The sequence below is a fragment of the Trachymyrmex cornetzi genome, unplaced genomic scaffold (genome assembly GCF_001594075.2).
Source record: "Trachymyrmex cornetzi isolate Tcor2-1 unplaced genomic scaffold, Tcor1.1 scaffold485, whole genome shotgun sequence".
Classification (NCBI taxonomy): domain Eukaryota; kingdom Metazoa; phylum Arthropoda; class Insecta; order Hymenoptera; family Formicidae; genus Trachymyrmex; species Trachymyrmex cornetzi.
This window is the reverse complement of record NW_017299674.1, coordinates 239,030-245,162: the sequence shown is the minus strand read 5'-3', so window position 1 is coordinate 245,162 and position 6,133 is coordinate 239,030. Positions and strand designations below refer to the sequence as shown.

Below are 6,133 nucleotides of genomic sequence, written 5' to 3'. Positions count from 1 at the left end.
GTTCTCTATTACATGGAAGGGAAAGAAACGGAGAACTTCGATTGGTACATATTCTTATGCATTACGTGTTATGCGTTATGCAAGAGTTTGTGCTCCCCGCTTAAAGTTGTCATGTTGATTTACATAAGGGTGTCGATCATAGATCTGTTCTTTTTGACTGAACTTTTGCACCAGTTCATCTTTCTTCCTTTTCTCTTTAGGAGGATAGAAGAGGAAAAAAGATGAACTGGTGCAAAAGTTCAGTCAAAAAGAACAGGCCTTATGAAACTTTTTCCCTAGAACGGAAACATGAAAAAGTGAAAAATTTCACGTGAATTTATTTTGGTAAAGGCAGTTTTGGAGAACCACTCGGCTACGACGGATGCGTTTCGGTTCGAGTGCTATCTAAGGCATCGTTTACAATACACGGAGTAAGGGCCTGCGCACAATAGAGGAACAAGAATTAGATATTAATAGCGTATTCGATTTACTGACTCGACCCGACTCCGAGTCAATAGTCCGTTCTGTTTAGCTGCAAAAGAAGAGCTAAATTGTGTAAGAAATGCAGTTAAAAAGAACAGACTGTTGACTCAGAGTCGGGTCGAGTAAGTAATCGAATACGCTATAAGACTTCAACCGATCAGAAATCGTGTATTCCGATGTAATCAGTTTCTGATAGGTTGAAATCTTAATATCTAATTCCTGTTTTTCTATTGTGCGCAGGCCCTAAGAAGTAAGAATAAGAAATTGACCAATCACAGTCGAATGTGAGAAGAATAATCGACTGTGATTGGTCAATTTCTTAATCTTACTTCTTACTCCGTGTATTGTAGACGGGCCTTGATTGTAGAAGTAAGCCCGGATCCTCATACGGGCAACAGCGCTTTGACACCGAACGCTGATTGGTGAAAAACGGGTGATGGGGGTAAATTTTACCCCTACAACCGGCTTTTCACCAATCAGAGCTCTGTGTCGAAGCGCTGTTGCCCGTATGAGGATCCGTGCTAAGAGTAAGAAATTGACCAATCACAGTCGAGTGTGAGAAGAATAATCGACTGTGATTGGTTAATTTCTTACTCTTACTTCTTACTCTGGGTATTGTAGACGACGCCTCAAGGCCCGTCTATAATACACGGAATAAGAAGTAAGAGTAAGAAATTGACCAATCACAGTCGAATGTGAGAAGAATAATCGACTGTGATTGGTCAATTTCTTACTCTTACTTCTTACTCACTGTATTGTAGACAGGCCTTTATGCCTCCGGCACACCAGCGCGATGTTCGTCGCGCGCGACACGCGATATCCAATAAGTGTACAACTTTACCGATGTTCTCATTCTAAAGGTATACTTTCATTGGATATCGCATGTCGCGCGCGACGAACATCGCGCTGGTGTGCCGGAGTCATAAGGCTGTTCTACAATAGAGTCGTAAGCGGTAAGCCGTAAGAAATTAACCAATCATAGTCCATTATTCTTCTCACATTTAACTGTGATTGGCCAATTTCTTACGGCTAACGACTTGCGACCCTATTGTAGAACAGGCCTCATAGACAGTAATGTTCGTTGGTTCCAAACCTCAATAGTGAACTTTAACACTTAGATCCGTTTCCACCAACGCAGATCAACTTTAATCTCGGTTCAACTTACTCTTTGTCTTTTTCTAGTTCTAAAGATTAGAAAAAGACGAAGAGTAAGTTGAACCGAGATTAAAGTTAATCTATATTGGTGGAAATGGGCATTAATATCTCGGTTCGCGGAGCAGAGCAACGTTTTTTTTCTGCCAGATTCGTTCATTTCGTGCAAAAACGCATCGAATAAGTGTATTTTTATCAAAATTTGAGATGACCAGAGTATTCTATACCTTTACCTTAATTTTTATGTTAAATTAGTTATAATGGATTTTTCTTCAAGAAGAAGAAGAAATTGAAAGAAATAACAATTCAATATGCATAATGCGTAGAATTTTAAGGGATTCTCAAGATCCGTTTGATATTCCAGAAAAAAGATTCCAAGAATTATACAGGTAATAATGTTAATTAATAATATATTAATTTTTACTCTAGTATTTAATCTTAAATTTTAGTTGTTGTTTCTATAAATGTAACGATGTATACATACTTATTATTGGAAAGAAATATGTCATGATAAATGAAGTGTTATCGAACATATTTATAGGTTATCTCGAGAGGCATCAATGGGTGCATTCAGCAGAAAAGAGCGCTACGGAACTATCCGCTGAATGGCACACTTTTCGCATCGCTCTCTCAACATGTTGTGGGAGCGGACGCCATCTTATTGAGCGGAAATATTTGTTGCTACTTCGATGGAACTCATCGCTACTTATCACATGTATATCTTTTGCAGTGTTTATAAAAGTGATACTTTGCTCAATTTTATCATGATGACTGAATATTTCGAGTCTGAATATAATTATAATGGCTTGCAATATAATGTTGTGGAATATGTTGTGGAATATGTTGTGGAATATTATTCATTATATTTATGTCAAGTCCATCATCGATCATAAATTGAAAAATTACGTTATTTATTATTAATTTTTTTGATAATTAATATTAACAAATCAATGCACCCAATGTTAAATATGTTTTCACGATTTTTGTAAACATAAGTAGGTACTATCCAGACGAAAGTAGGTAGGGTTACGTTGTAGCAGAGCATTCAGAGAAATTAAGCGCTCCCTCTGTGAGCGATCTAGTAGCGCTCTTTTCTGCTGAATGCACCCAATGCGACTGTGTCAAGACTTATTGCCTCATATACCCGAAGGGAGGAGACAAACAGTAATACCCCGTGAACTAAAGATAATAATTTTTTAAAAGTAATAATCTATCAAGTAATTGCAATAGGGTGTGTTCCAAGTTATGTATGAAACACATAATGTATCAATTTATTCTTTTTTTTATTATTTTGTGAACAACAAAAACGAATAATGTATCATGTACTTCATGCATAACTCAGAACGGGGTGATCCCGATTGACCACGGCTCGATTGGACACCACCAATCACAGCGACCGGTGCTTAGGAGCTTTGTAGTCTCAAGCGCTGTGAGTGACTTGTGTCCAACTGGGTGCCACCCACTCAGAACGCATCCAGTTTATTAAACAATATGAAATATAATGAAAAATTTAACAAAATAAAACATAATGAAAAATCTAACAAGTGGTTACAAATATATATATATATATTTCTAATTTGTGTGTTTTAAGTAGATTGTGTCAAACAAAAAAGTTAAACCTAATAAAATATAATATATTTTCAACTGTGTCTAATGTAGACTTGTCAGCAGTTTGCTGGCCAAAATATAATATGATTTGATGACAGAGTATGATATAACAAAAAAAAGTAAAGTAAAATGTCATTTCAATATATTTAAATAGAACATATTGCAAATCCTATTTGTTTCTTGTTATCAATTTGCTGCTATTAGATTCTGTCATTAGATATGGTTGATGCAGATTGATATGTGTGGATCTGTCAATATATCCTATTCGAATCTGTCATTAATTTGTCGTTAAACTGCTAATAATTAAGTTGTTCTGAATATAAAATATACATTTTAAATACTATTTTGTGTATTACATATTATAAAATAATAAGCATTATTTTTAATAGATCTTTGCAATTATGAACTTCTTGGCTTCAGGATCATATCAACGTCGCATTGGGCAAGATTTTTTAACTTGCATGTGTAACAATAAGTTAGCTGTTAGATGAATATAATATTTAAAAATAAAAATAAATTAGTATCACTATATTATTTCTTCAGATTTTGGATTAATTATGGATTTCCAGGTATAATCGGTGCTGTTGATGGAACCCACGTCGCTATTTGGCCTCTAGAAAAAGAACGAGAACATTTATATATTAACAGAAAGTTATACCGTTCGTTAAATGTTTTGATAGTAAATATAATTAAGTAACAAGTTATTATCAGTGATAATAACTAAATTATTATTTTGCTGTTATTTATTATTATCGTATCATTAATGTATTCAAATATTTGTATTTTAAAGGTTTCTGACTATTATGGAAAAATATTAACTGTAAATAATGGACATGGCGGGAAAACACATGATGCACGCATTCGGAATGCTTCAACTGTCTCAGCACATTTGGAACAGCAATATAATAATAGACGGAGAAATTATTGATTGTTAGGTATGTTACTCATATTGTTAAGTTAATTATTTTAAGAATATATATTTTGTAATGCATATACATTTTATAATTAATGAAAATTTTATATAAATATATTTATACACACATACATGAAAACTTATCTTAGGAGACTCAGCATACCCTTTATTACCCTTCAATGACACCAAACTTGGGCCAACCTGAAGGATCACCTTCTGTTCGTTACACCGATGCTCACGCTCACATATTGAACAAACAATCGGAATTTTGAAAGGACGGTGGAGATGTCTAAGGAAGGAAAGAGGACTGCATTATTCACCAGAATTTTCTGGTAAGAATTATATAATGATTATATTTCTAAATAATCGAGAATATGCATGATATATGTGATAATGTATAGATTCATATATTCAAATGTTTAAGAATAGATATAATTTTAGCACTTATTGTCAATACTTGTTGCGTTCTTCAACGTGGCCAAATTCTACAATGTACCTGAACCTGAAATACATTATGATGACTTAGATATGGATGAATGAAATAGAATATGGGGCAATGAGAATAGAAATGGCAATGACATTCGAGAAAATATTATACGTTTATATTTTTCTTAAATATATATATTTCTAGTACAAATTGGTATTTTATTTCAGTCATCTTCTCAAGTATACAATAGTTTTATAATAATCTTACTATATTTATTTCTTTGTATTTTTAATTCTATATCTGTTATATAAATTCTTCAGCGTCATATAAACGTTTACAACAATAAAATGTAAATTTGTAATATTATTATTATTCCTCTTTTCAATAGTACAATAATAAAATAAAAGACAGAAACATAGTATCTAACACAAACTATATAATATATTGCTCATTCTTTTATAAACTAATTTTTCAAAGACTATTATTTACTCAGTCTTGCGTATTATCAATAAATCTTATACATATGGGTATACATACGTTATCCATAGAAGCCTTGGTTACCAAAATAAAAGAAACACATTTAATATATTAAATAGTATCACAATAAAATAATTGTAAACTAAAATTATTGTAATAATTAAAATCAAACAAGTGCGTTAATAACATTATAGAAAAAGATAAGATTTTAAAATTAATAAATTTTAAGCAGAATCGTAAGACTGGTAACATGTTCTCGTAAAACTTGTAAGAACTTCTAAGTGCTTATACTTGTATACAATATCTTTACAGACTTCTTGCTAGCTATATGCATATGTATCGTAAGATGATTATTTAATATCTACGTTTACGAGAAAATGTAGATATTAAATAATCATCTTACGATACATACACATAAAATTAGAACACTAATGGTTCTTACATGTTTTACAAAAACAAATTACGAATCTTGCGATTGTGCTTAGAATTGAATGTGCCAAATTGTCGGTATTTTGCAGATCAATTTACATCTCCGAATTTACTTAACGGGATCAAAAATTCTTTTACAGGGTTAAAATAGATGCAAAATTCTGTCGTGGTGCAATAGATTTGTACTAAAATCGGAAAAAATGTAAGTTAAAAACTGCGACTAATTATATGCTAAACTTGCGTTGATATGTTCATATTCTTATTACCATTAAACATTATATTTTAATTTTTGGCTCGTAGCCCTCTAATGTGATAGTAATTTAAAAACTTACATTTTTTCAACACATAGAGCTGTCAACTGATGTAGATTACACAAGTTTTACAGCTTGTATGGACCAAACGATACTGCACCATTCACCGTATAACGTGCACAAACTACTGAGTTTACAGAACTGAGATTGAAAGCTTAGAAAAAAATATATTCATTAAGGGGATGCTAAACCGATTACCCAACTCAATCAAGGTCGATACAGACTCTTTTAATTCCAAATTCGATAATAGTGGTGACATCTTTGATTTAGTTTTTACATTATATTATATAATATATATCATTCTGTCTTACTCAAACGCATACGTCTGTTCTTATCTAACATATGCCAGCACCA

General features: G+C 32.4%; 1 long non-coding RNA gene across 2 annotated transcripts; it reads left to right on the top strand.

Moving 5' to 3' along the window:
* The first annotated feature begins 1,773 nt into the window (after positions 1–1,773).
* On the top strand, positions 1,774–4,727 carry LOC108765355 (uncharacterized). 2 transcript variants are annotated; one of them, XR_001940317.1, is made up of 6 exons: positions 1,774–2,003; positions 2,156–2,329; positions 3,792–3,901; positions 4,013–4,157; positions 4,285–4,467; positions 4,577–4,727. It is a non-coding gene; the product is annotated as an uncharacterized LOC108765355 (long non-coding RNA). The 2 variants fall into 2 exon arrangements; XR_001940318.1 differs by lacking the exon at positions 2,156–2,329.
* The last annotated feature ends 1,406 nt before the right edge of the window (positions 4,728–6,133 follow it).